Source organism: Acanthochromis polyacanthus, chromosome 4, assembly GCF_021347895.1.
Source record: "Acanthochromis polyacanthus isolate Apoly-LR-REF ecotype Palm Island chromosome 4, KAUST_Apoly_ChrSc, whole genome shotgun sequence".
NCBI classification, from domain to species: Eukaryota; Metazoa; Chordata; class Actinopteri; family Pomacentridae; genus Acanthochromis; species Acanthochromis polyacanthus.
In genome coordinates, this window is record NC_067116.1 from 1,506,753 (window position 1) to 1,519,428 (window position 12,676).

Consider the following 12,676-nt stretch of genomic DNA (forward strand, 5'->3'; position numbering starts at 1 on the left):
AGCTCATGGAGGAACTTCAGCTTTACTGTTTTTGTTTTCTCAACAAGAATTTCCTTCAGGTTGAATCATTTTGCGTCTGAATCAAAGAGAACCAAAGTTCCACTCACTCAGCTTCTTCCTCTGCAGCTCTCTGCTGTCTGGACCAGGTCTGAGAGAAAATCCTCCTCTGTGTCTGCAGGCTGCCGTCACTCTGAGACACAAAGAGCAAAGATCAGCTGCTGCACCTTTAGATGACGTTAATATGAGACCTGATGAAGCTGCAGCAGCTTCCTGGAAACAGCTGAGGACTAAGAAAGCTCCTCCTCTCTGACCACAGCCTCACTCTGTCCTTTATTTCTACACTCATCCTGCACACATTCACATGTTGATGAAGGAGCTGATCAGGAGTCTGTTTGTCTCTGACTTTATCCATCATGTCTGGCTTCAGACTCTCACATTATTTCATCTACTGTCCAGCATTGGAGATTCTCAATAGGGTGATGACACAAGTGGACGGTTTGTCTGAATAAAGACACTGATGAAGTAGTGGAGGAATCTGAGACAGAGGATGAGGAAGTGAAGAACTCAGAGTCAGGATTTTTACCCACAGCCCTTTATTCTTCTCCGTCACACACAAGATGAAGGAAGTTCTCATTTCATCACGGGAACAGTACTTAACCACTGAAATCAGGATGAAGTCTGGCTGTACAAAAACAACATTTCAGATTTTTATCTGTAATAATAATAATAATAATAAGGAGAACACTGAATCAAATGTTAATGTGTAAAAAACAGTCAGAAACTGTGTTGACGGGTCATTTTTGTAGATTTTTAATGTTTTTTCTGATTGTGGGTGAGTTTAAATCTAAAAAGAAATGAAGTCAAAGTTCCACCTTTGAGCCACATGAAGTGAAACTATTAAAGCAGAAGTAAACTGGTGATATTTTCTGAAGCACATGTAGCTGCAGGTCACAATGATACAAAACTAAACATGGAGAATACTTTTACTGTGAAATCATTTGTGTTGAACTTTTCTAACTGGTTGAGCAGCTTTAACAAGTTGTTCTATAAAAACTAAACTATTGTTGGATCGTCGGATCCAAGCTGAACACGGTTCTGGAGTTTCAACCAGTTTCTCCACATAGAACTAAGAAAACATCCTTTAGAAATGTGGACATGTTTGTGGTTTTCTGAGCCCCTCTGTAGGCTGCACAAACACAGTGAAGTGTTCCCTGTTCTACCGACTGAATCCATCAACTTCCTGAAGAGATGCTTGAAGGTCCACCAACCAGAACCATGTTGGTGACGGAGAACTCAGGAGCAACATCCAACTTTGTAAGAAGCACCAGAGAAATCCACACATCCCTTCCACTCACATGAATGTGAGGATGGAAGCTGTTATTATGGGATGTTTGTTTCAGCAGCTGTTGACTCATCAGCTGAAGAGGAGACTGACATCAGCTTCCAGGATCATTGAAGGTCGTCAGACATCTTGAACTCCGTCACATGAGACCAGTTTGTCATTGATCTGATCAGCTGATGATCAGCTGTGAGGAATTCTTATTGATCTTCTGAGTGGAGCTCTCATGGAACCTCCATGGACATGAACTGTGAGGGAGCTGGACCCTCATTGTTGCTGATGTGTCGCCCTCTGCTGCTGGAAACATGAACTGCACCACGTCACTGCCGACAACACACCACAGGAAGTGTTTTGGAATTAGATATTTATTTTGAACATGTAAAGAAAAGCATCAAGAAAACAAGGAATTAACATTCTCCATATAGATATATGAATTCATACAAAACAAAATCATAAAGAAAAATAAATATTTTAAAATTCTGAACCAGATCTACAGATTGGAAAATGAGTGAGAAGAAGTAAACATTTATTTAATCCCACTCCTTTTCCATAAAGTATTGATTAAGAATTTCCAATTAAATATATGTAACCCGCCTAAATAAGGGTTAAATAATAAATTTTATTCATTTCTGATAATTATTTCTTTCCACCTTACGTTCATACGTACTGTCAGTTTTATTTTGAAAACCGGATTTTGTTTTTGGGTGAGAAGATGAAGTAGTGTGCTAAAATATTCGACGGAGCTTAACATCGTTAATTCATGGAAAGCGCTGCTTGTGTTTCTCCCGTGAGGGTTGAAAACGAGAGGAAAAGGAATGAAAACCTGCTTGTCTTGCACGAAAACTAAGAAATTATTCAGTAAATTATATAAACTGATTAAAATTCCGCTCTAGAGGTTGGAGAACCATCAAAGAAACACTTAAGACAATTGTCCAAAACCGCCTTCTTGCTAAGCTAGTTCCTGCATGTTCCTAATGAGTGTGTCTGTAGAAATACCACGAGGTGACCATGCTAGCTGTAATTAAGGGTGTATCGCACATTTTATGCTGTTTTTGAAGAATGTAATATACTGAAAAGCATTTATTTGATGGTTTGAGTTAATATTTATCTGTCCTGCATCGCTAAAATAAGCACATTGTGAGACTTTTACACAGTGAAGTGCCGAGTCACCTTCCTATGTGACTGAAGGTTAAAGATATACTCAGCAGAAAGTGATAGTGATCATACAGTTGCTCCTCATTGTAATTACAATTGGTTTAAATAGTATATTCTGTACTGAAACCTGAAAACTGCACTCATGGCTTCAGCAAAGAGAGAACTGGTGGTGCTGTCATCTGCAGCACCTTTATAGCCTCTGAACTCATTCTGTTAGTAAACGATGCTTTCACATGGTTTAAGAGTCATTAAATTGATTTTGTGAACATTAAGGCCTTAAATGACATTAAAAATCCTTAAATTTTATTATCAGTGGTGTTAAAAATTATTTCTGTAATTTTCAAGAAAAAAATCATAATAATATATAATTACAAATTGTGATTCTCCATGTACATCCATGTAAACATGTAGAACCATTGCAATAATTATTCCAGCTGATCAGGTACAATTGCTGTAAAACTGGATGTTTGTAAAGTGACGGGCTGGACCAGATAGAGGAGATCTGGGAAATGGGGAAATACAAATTCCAGCAAAAATAGCTGGAAAACGTGGACTTCAGAGAATGGCTACAGCCCCTTGGTGGTCCCGATGGAGAAAGATTTTGCAGTGCTTGTAAATAAAATGAATCTTGGTACAATGGGTGTCAATGCTGTGAAATCTCACATGCATTCTGACGGCCACAAATCGGCTGTAAGAGGCAGACAACGGTTAACTGTGGCTAGTTACTTTCCCGTGACCAGCAGCGTAACGTCTTCAGCATCTACTTCGACCACCACAAACAGCACAACTGCAGCTGTAGTGACCACCGCTCCCACCAGAGCCGCCGCTACCGTCAGAAAATCGAGCAGTCTTCGGGCTTCTTTTGGGTGGAATGCAACGCTGCAGGTGGAGGTGCTCTGGTGTCTGAACACTGCTGTGAAGCACCACTCATACACATCCAATGAATGCATTTCTGGATTGTTCCAGGCAATGTTTCTGGATTCAGAAATAGTCAAATGTTTCACCTGTGGAAAGGACAAAACTAGCTCCATGTTAAAGTTTGGACTTACCCCACACTTTAAAAATGAACTGCTTTCTTTAGTGAACAATGCAGGACCATTTGTTCTGATGTTTGATGAACGTTTCAACCAGTCAACAAAAAATAAACAACTAGATGTCCATGTTGGATTTTGGGGGGCTGGTGGAGTCCAGTCACGTTATTTAGGATCACAGTTCATGAGACGTTCAAAGACTGAAGATCTTCTGCACCTTTTCAAAGTAAGTATAGCTGTACTTTTTGTTCATGGAATGTTATTTGGATGAATTAAAGATTCAAGATGAGTTCACCATTTGTCAGTGAATCTTTTTGCTTTTAGAAGCTTCAAGAACTGTTTTTATTGTAGCTTTTCAATTATTTTATCAAATTTACAATCAAATAGGTTGTCACCTTTTCAATTTTTCTTTTTCATTTCAAATAATTGAAGTAAAATATTTCTATTTTAGGGATTGTGTGTCTGCTGGACATAAAGAATCTCCTTTCCATCTGTGTGGATGGGCCAAATGTGAACATGAAATTCCTCCATCATTTCCATCCAGACCATGCTGAACTACATGGAGGTCAGCAGTTAAACAATGTTGGGAGCTGTGGATTGCACGTGGAAACATTCTGAAATGTCACAGTGTTCAGGAGGTTCCCCGTTAATCTGAAGATGTTGGACCACAAGATGAAGAGATGTGAAGTATTTGTGTTACACTTGTACAATGATGACAGTGTCCATCCAGGAGACAGTGACTTTAATTACACATGAAGATTCTGCAAATACAGAAGAGATACAGATCCAGTTTCTGATTAGTATTGGCTCTCTTTGCTGCTGTCTTCACTCCTCGTGTTATGACTGGGTTTACTTCCTTGTACACCAAGATAACAGCACCAGTCTTTGACATGACAAAGCCAATACTGCCTCCTACTGACCAAAATGGGTATCGCCCTACAGTTACTGAGGAAGAAGCAGGTAAGTTTTCCCTGTTTTTAGGAGAGACACAAGGCCTTGAAAATTCTATTAAAATGAAAAATAATAGTGGTGGGACCAAACTAATGAGAAAAATGACTAATTCTGGACATCATATGAACAATAAAGATGTTCAGGGAGCCACATTTGCATGATTCTATTTCACTTAAAAAACAACCTGTCAACATTTGACAAATTAACTTAATTTCATTAGACCGAGTAGCTCTTTAGCTTCAGCTCACTTCTGTTTACTTTCACTCTTTGTAGTTTGTTTCTAAATTACTTTGAACTCAACACTTCAATCGACTCTCTGTGATAAAAGCAACGAGTAAATTAACATTTACCTGCATGAACATGTGAGAAGAAGCCGGGGTGCCTCCAGAAATGAGCTGAAAATGAGGTGGACACAAGACTTGATAAATCACATACTGATGTAATTTAGTTTATCTGATACAGGTGCAGTTGTGGTTTTTACAGTGACTCCTGTTCAATATAATCTAGAAGAAAAGATGCTGTACTTGAGGGGGAAAGTTCACCTTAAACATCTTTATTGATCATTTCAATATTGAAAATTCTGCCCATGTGTGATGAAAATGTTTCTATTTACATCCAGTTATGGTGCAGTAAAATGAGTTTTCAGACACTTGTAAAGACCGTGAACACCACAAAAGTCATGAGGTTCCAGTGACTCCTATAACTCCATTTTAAAACATGTCTTTGCTGTAAAAAACAATCGTGTATTTTGGTTCTTTCATAAATTCTGGAAATATGACAATCTATTGGGTCATAAATATACATAAAGCAACTTGAATTACCAGTTTTGTTGACATAGAAAGTTGTGTTAATCAGAATTTCTTTGTGACATGGTATCTTAACTCCTCCTGAGTGATTACGATCGACTACAGCTGCTGACTCCTCTGATCCAGTTTAAATAGAACCCATTAGATCCACTCATTAGACTCAAACACTACAGTGGGAAAGTCTGAGGAGCTCAGCAAAGATCTGAAAAAGAAAATCATTGATGTGAATTTTGAACAGCATAACAGAATTCCTAAAATTCAGTCATGATTCTTGGTTTTTGTTGCCAAAACCAGAGTTTCAGTGGTCCCATCTTTCTACCACTATAAAACATTTCTGGATGCATCACTGCTCATATGGATCCTGCTGCTATTTGAAGCTGCAGATATTCAAGCAAATCATGTGTTTTGGTTGTTTCATAGATTTGTTGGAAGTTGTCTGGAAATATGAGAAAATCTACTGGGTCATAAATAAACATACCGTAACTTGAATTATCAGCTTTGGTCACGTAGAAGTTGTGTTCATCAAAATTTGAGATTGTGGCCAAACATTCTGACAAAGAGCCCCACAATTATCACCAATATGGAGAATAACAGAGAAAGATTATCACTTTTATTAGATCATTTCAAAGAACAAACTTGTATTATCTTTGGGGAAATGGTCAGAATGAAAGCAGCTGAAGTTATCTGGGTTATGAAACACCTGTTGACAGGTGAAAGCCTGTTCAGATAAATGGTCCAATGGGACCAAAAAACTGCAAAAACTGCAGCCACTTCATGGCCACAGGAAGCTACATTTGACACCAATGCTTGTGTGGGAATGGAGGTGCTGATTAGAAAGCATGAATTCAATCTAACAGCAGCTGTTAGGAGAGACTGAAGACCTTCACCACTTCCTCACTGACTGCAGATGTAGTACGGAGATGTACAGAGACAGGAAATGATGAGTCAGCTAAATGTGACGATGCAGTAGAACGTTCAACTCACATCTATCCTCAATTAAAAGCAGGACTTTAAATCATATTTTTCACAAACTTCTGCTCATAATTTCTTTCCACCTTAACTTTATCAGTACTTTGTGTTTTATTTTCTCGTTTACAGGGACCAACATCCATCGCTGAGGTACCGACATCAGACTGACAGGGTTTGTGATTTAAAAACACGCGTGTGCTCGTTCACTGCAGAACATGACTTGTAGTTCACCAGATCTCAGCCACTCGTTAATCTGTGTAAAAAACAGTGTGAAGATCAAAATGCTTTGTCAGAAGTGTCCGTGTCAAATCAGCAGATTGGTTCCATAAGTACACATGGCATAGCAGCAGCATTTAAGAAAAGTCTTTGTGAAAAGCTCAATAAATGTGTTTTCATTGGATATTGATGAAGCCACGAGCCAGAGCTGGACAACAGTCTGAATGTGCTTGTTGGTTTTTTGATGATGATGCTTCCAGAGTAACTCAACATCTGCAAACACAAAAGTGAACATTGCCTCAACACTAACGGAAGAAGTAAAAGATGTCAGAAAGAAAGAAGAAATAGATCGCTGACCAGTTCTTGTAGCACCATCAATGTTTTTAATTGAACTGTAGTTTTCTGTAGTAATTTATATTTGTTTATTTATTTTATATTTTCTTATTTATTTCAGATTATTTAAGTTACCAGTTCTTAGAGCACTTTAATGTTTTGTTGTTATTATTTGAACTGAACTATAGTTTGCTGTTATAAACTATATTTTTATTTATTGAGCTTATTTTTTGCACTATAACTGTTTACATCGTTGTATTTCAGAATAAATAGTGCACATATTGTTAAAAGGTGAATCAATGGTCCGTGTACGGTCCGTGTACGTCGCCGTCATTCTATTTTCGATTTGGGGTCAAAACACCAAAAACGGATAACGGCCGTTTCCCGTTTTTCGTTTTCAAAACAAAAATCGGAAAACGGAAAACCAATCCGTTTTCCGATTTTCTTTTTTCAATAAAAACGGATATCAAAAAACAAATTAGAAGTTAAATTTCATTTTTTGATATCCGTTTTTTAACTACACTTTTGCAAGACAAACATCAGAAAACAGAATAGGTCCGTTATTCCATTTTTATTTTCCTAATAAAAACGGATAACAAAAAACGAGTTAAATTTCATTTTTCGATATCCGTTTTTTTTCACCAACACTTTGCCAAACAAACGTTAGAATCGAAATACGACACTGAGTTGTCCTTGTCCGTCTTATTTTGAAATGGAACCGGAAGTTTTAATGCTTGCCTGCCTGCTTCCCGCCCGTGGAATTTTATTTCCTAGGATACTTGGTACATTGCGCCCATTACACTTAATTGGATTTTGGTTAAGGGTAGGGAGGGAGTTTTGGTTAGTGGCGCCGTTACCTGTCTTCGCAGCTAAATGGTGCAGTTGTGTCGCAATGGCCTTAAACAGCTTTGCAAGCTTCATAACAGAGAGAAGATCTGCTGGGATGACATGCAGCGACATCGCCAATGCGCTTACCGTACAGTTTGGAGCTTCACAGGGCTTTTCTGCACGTAATGTGCAAAGGTGGTGTGCGGAGCGAGGCCTAAATTCATCCAACTCATGTTCTGACGAGCGGCTGGAGCTTGAGGTGGCAAAGGCGATTGAAGAGGTAAATGGTCCATTAAGAGTGTATTTTGATGATATTGATTGTTATGGTCCTGGATTCATGACACACCACATAAGAAACGATCAGCGTCCGATTTGTTGATAATTATTATTTCAATGGATGACAAACGTCAAGCAATCAAATCAGTCATCAAATTTATTTTTATAGCCCAATATCACAAGAGTTACCACAAAGGGCAAGCAAATCGGGTACAATGGATTTTTCACTGCTGTCTTATGTATTCACAGGACTAGCAGGGTGACTTAAGAAATAACTTAAATAGTCAGAATATCATAATTGCATGCCTAGTTTTTATATACTTTGTGAACAATCTCATCCACTATATCTGAATGTCATAGTAATAATGTGAACATCGCCACCTTCTGGGTGCTCTAGCTCAGAATGCACAATTTTCAACATTAAATGTTCTTCCAGACTGGATCATCATTTGGCCGCAAAATGATGACTGGCCACCTGTCATCAAGAAACATCAAGGCTTGTGAGGGCAGGGTGGGGAAGACGTTAAGATCCATGCATGGACCCTACCACCAAGCACGTCAACAGGTAAGAGAAGCACTATTTGCACCCATGTGTTTGTGCAGTTTTACAACATTTGTGTTTTGATGTGGTTCTTGGGGGCTCGTAATTTAAACCCTGTCCCATATAATGCGGAGTACATGGGACATAAACTCCACATGGATCAGAATGAGAAACTTGCCATGTTTGGAGTAACTCATGTCATGGCAATAGACGGCTACAGCAAGAAGGTCGTTGGCTGGACAACAATGCCAATCAAAAACAATCTGACAATTTATGAGGAAGTTTACAGGTAAAAAAAAAAAATTACTGAACAATGTTATGTGGAGATAACTATATAAAACATGTTGTTTTTATCCAGACATGCTGTACAAACTAATGGCATCTGGGACCAAGTGAGAGTTGATTGTGGCACAGAATTTTATCTTTCACTGTTCATGCAAGAAAAGCTGGCCCATTTCAGACTCAACCAGGAAAGACAACCCTACATTCAAACAACTTCTACTAAGGTAACACACCAATAGTGTGTTTATTTCTGTAGTATCTTCTCCAATTCTTTCTGGGTTGGGTTCTCAAACACACCAAGTAGACATACTTTTGAAAATATTAGACCTGCTTAGTGAAGGCTACATGCTCAATATACCACAGCTAAGGAGGGGTGCTTCGAAACCCCCCTTAGCTGTGGTATGTAGAGCCTTTACCACGGCCTGTTGTCATACATTGCTATTATAAGACGGCTACCAACAATGGTAATATGAACAAGGAATGCAAAATAATTTTTATGAGGTTTTTCAATCAAACTAACTTAAGATAACTCCGCTGTAAAAAAAAATAGTCCCACCTCTCCATATGTTAGTGCTGCGTGAATCTTTTCACAACTTACGTACTTAAAGCAAATTTTGTTAGTAAATAATGCAAAGAATATTAAAATATAATTTCCACGAGGCTGTTTAAGCAGACAGTGACATAAGCTGCGTTAAGACTCCAGGCTGAAGTGATCTCTCTCCTTCTCCTTCTTGATCAATTGTCCACTTGTCAGCTCTGCATGTTGTCTTTTGCTTGGCATCATTTTGGGGCCAGGCCTCTTCAATCTTTTCGTCTGTCGTTAGTGCCTCCCGGAGATCAAAGTAAACATGTTTAAATGTTGTCAGCACCGACAAAATGTTAACCTGGTTTAAAATTGACCTACTGAATGAAATTTAAACACATGTCTAAACCATTGCTCAAGAATGCATCAATCATCTCTAATTTAAGTCAAAGCCTAAAATGAATGACTCTGAGTACAATCTGAAAACACTGCACTTGCAAAATGCCATGTGTTAGTTTGAGAATCACTTTAGGTTTATTAAAATTTTTTGATGTTTTCTGGAACCACGTAATTGAACGTATGTGGCCAGAAGTAAATGCACGGGTGAACTACCCATTGAAGACGGCCCTTGTTCAGCTGGTTGACAGTGAGGAGCTTGACATGGAGGACGGCTTATCCCGGTTTTGTGTGTCAAACCTGACCTGTCAGCTGGCTGGGATTGGCATCACAAATGTCGTACAGGCCTGGAACGCACATCGGATCCCAGGTGTCTTACATGCTTTACTGTCTGTCTTATTAATTTAATTATATACTTTCCTGTTAAAGAAATTTAAATGATATCCAAGAATTGACACTTTAATTGCTTAGGATCTTTGCAATGTAGGCTAGTTAAAAAGGATTAAAATGATAATATGAAATTTAATTTTTATTATATTTATTTAGAATTTTATTTGTCAAAATAGAATGCTTTTGACTCATAGTTTAGTTTTAGCTTAGTCTTGTGCAATTGGGCCTGATGGTTTTGAATCAACATGTTTGTAACAATTATAAATATGTTGATTCCAAAACATCAGGCCGAATTGCTCAAGACTAACACTAAGTAAGTAATAATGATTTTACATGAGATTATGATTACTGAGTTGCCTTTGTTCTGTATTCTAGGAAAAGGAATCCCAAATGAATTAGCTTCGGGAGGGTGTGCTGCCAAAGTCCCCCAAGAGGAGCTACCAGATGCAAATGCTGCAGCTGACCGGTATCGCGAGGAAACTGGATCGGAGCTGAGGAGAGAGTCCATTTTTGGAACTGATCCATTTCCCTCTGAAGAGGCCAGAGTGCAGTGTGAAACTGACTTTTCAAATGTAAATTTATTGGATGTATTTGAAAATGCAGTTAATCATAACTCTGATCCATTTAAAAATGCTGTAAAATCACTTATTGAGACAACAAGGAGATTTTGTTAACCTGGATGAGGCGTTTACATTTTGATTTTATTCAGTTTCAGAACAATTAATAGCTTGGTTATTTTATGTGCACCCGCAAAGCAAAACAAAAAAGTTCCTGATACAGAACAGAACTGTCCCAGCAGTCCCACAAATGCTGCTGTTTATGCTGTTGTGCTAATGCTAACACTGAGTTTGTAATAAAACCGCACATCCAACCAGAAAGTGGTCTGAATCTGACTATCGTTTATTCAAAAATAATAACACAATAATTCGGTGGCGACCACATTTCCAGCACAACAGAAAAAACACTTGTTAACATTAATAAAGTCATTAGGGTTGCCAACTCCCTGAAAAATAAATAAGGGACACTTCGCTGGCAGGGCTGGCCGACCCGATTGCCTTCAACCCTCCCAGCATGGTGAATTTTTTATTTTTTTTTTTGTGCATGAAACGATTTTTAACCTTTTTTGAGTCAAACCTGAGTTTAATTAGATGCATGTTTTTGAGTGATACAAATTCATGGAAAACAAATTATTATTCAACAATTTATTTTTTAGTGGAAAATAACAACCCATTCACACCTGACTAGTGCACTTAGCAAACCCTACTGTGTGAGGGAATGACCTAATGACTCCCATAATGAGGTTATATTATTTATAATTTACCTCCTGCTACAAGAGTGTACTGATGGTTTAAGAAAAACACTAAAACAGAATTTGATTTTAATGTTTTAGTGAGAAAAAAATATGAAATTAAGCTTTTCTTTCAGCTTTTATTTAATTGCACAGGTCAGTTCTCTCTCTGGGAACAAAATGGCTGCTTCTATTGCTTCCTGGGAGGGTATGAGTAACTAGCATACGTCTGAATGACAGCGATCTGGAGAAGTTTGTTTGTTCATCACTGTAAAAAAAACATCCTCTCAACTCTCTATCGTAACTATCAGGTAGCGATACTCCTTCCTGTTCAGTGCCAAAGTTATTGATCTGCATAAGCAGCACATGGCTAATTGAATATTCATGAGATAAGCACGGTGGAGCCGGTTAGCATTCTAAAGGCTATCCAGGCTGGCAGCGGTGAAGACGTAAAGCTGATGGAGGGATAAAAACAAAGGGACAGCACAAAACTACCAACAAACGGAGGACGACACCTAACTATTACTGGACCAGAGGACAACACCGTAACTATTACTGGACCAGAGGACAACACCTAACTATTACTGGACCAGAGGACAACACCGTAACTATTACTGGACCAGAGGACAACACCTAACTATTACTGGACCGGAGGAGCCATTTTTCACGGCTGGATGTTTAAGATGAACAGCGGCTGCAGCTAAATTCATTGGCTTATGAAGATCATAAGATCGTCAATGGATGAGCGACACAGTTCATTTAAAATGCAGAGTTTGTGTTGGTGTTTTTTTTGGAGGATATGTGGCTGTGAGCTGCTAATCAGAGTTTAAAGGCTATGGGCTAACTGGGAGTTTACTCAGGCTACTGGTGACTTAACCCTTTAAGCTGCAGTCAATTCCAGCCATTTTCAGTACAAAAAATCGCTAATATTCTATTTGTAAATAAAAAATATGACGAGAAGTACAGGGAATATTGGAGGCGCATGGCGAGGTGCATTTCCTTGAAAACGACCGATTCGTGGATTTTATACCGACTTCAGGACATGTTTTGGACAAAATAGTTTACTGGCTCGTGTAGTCTGGATGTCTAAGGTTGGATTATGGCCGTTTTTTGTGGAATATTTTCATCTGTGTGTAATAATGAACCCGGAAATGTGAGTCGCGCTGTGTGCGTTAAAGCCGTGTATAGAGAACGGATGGATGGATATTCGTTGTTTGTCGGACAAATGTGTTTTTCTCACCCGCTGTGGTAATCGCATCTGAAAGTGGTTTATACCGGCGGATTCATGAGAATCTAAGCTTTCCATCGGCGTATAGTGTTTATATAATCGCGTTTGCAGCCTTCGGACATTC

General features: G+C 38.5%; 2 long non-coding RNA genes across 2 annotated transcripts; both read left to right on the forward strand.

Moving 5' to 3' along the window:
• The first annotated feature begins 3,664 nt into the window (after positions 1 to 3,664).
• LOC127533557 (uncharacterized) lies at positions 3,665 to 6,932 on the forward strand. Its single transcript, XR_007941297.1, has 3 exons — positions 3,665 to 3,751; positions 3,977 to 4,485; positions 6,381 to 6,932. It is a non-coding gene; the product is annotated as an uncharacterized LOC127533557 (long non-coding RNA).
• A 519-nt stretch (positions 6,933 to 7,451) lies between these two features.
• LOC127533547 (uncharacterized) lies at positions 7,452 to 10,914 on the forward strand. Its single transcript, XR_007941279.1, has 3 exons — positions 7,452 to 7,908; positions 8,341 to 8,469; positions 10,412 to 10,914. It is a non-coding gene; the product is annotated as an uncharacterized LOC127533547 (long non-coding RNA).
• The last annotated feature ends 1,762 nt before the right edge of the window (positions 10,915 to 12,676 follow it).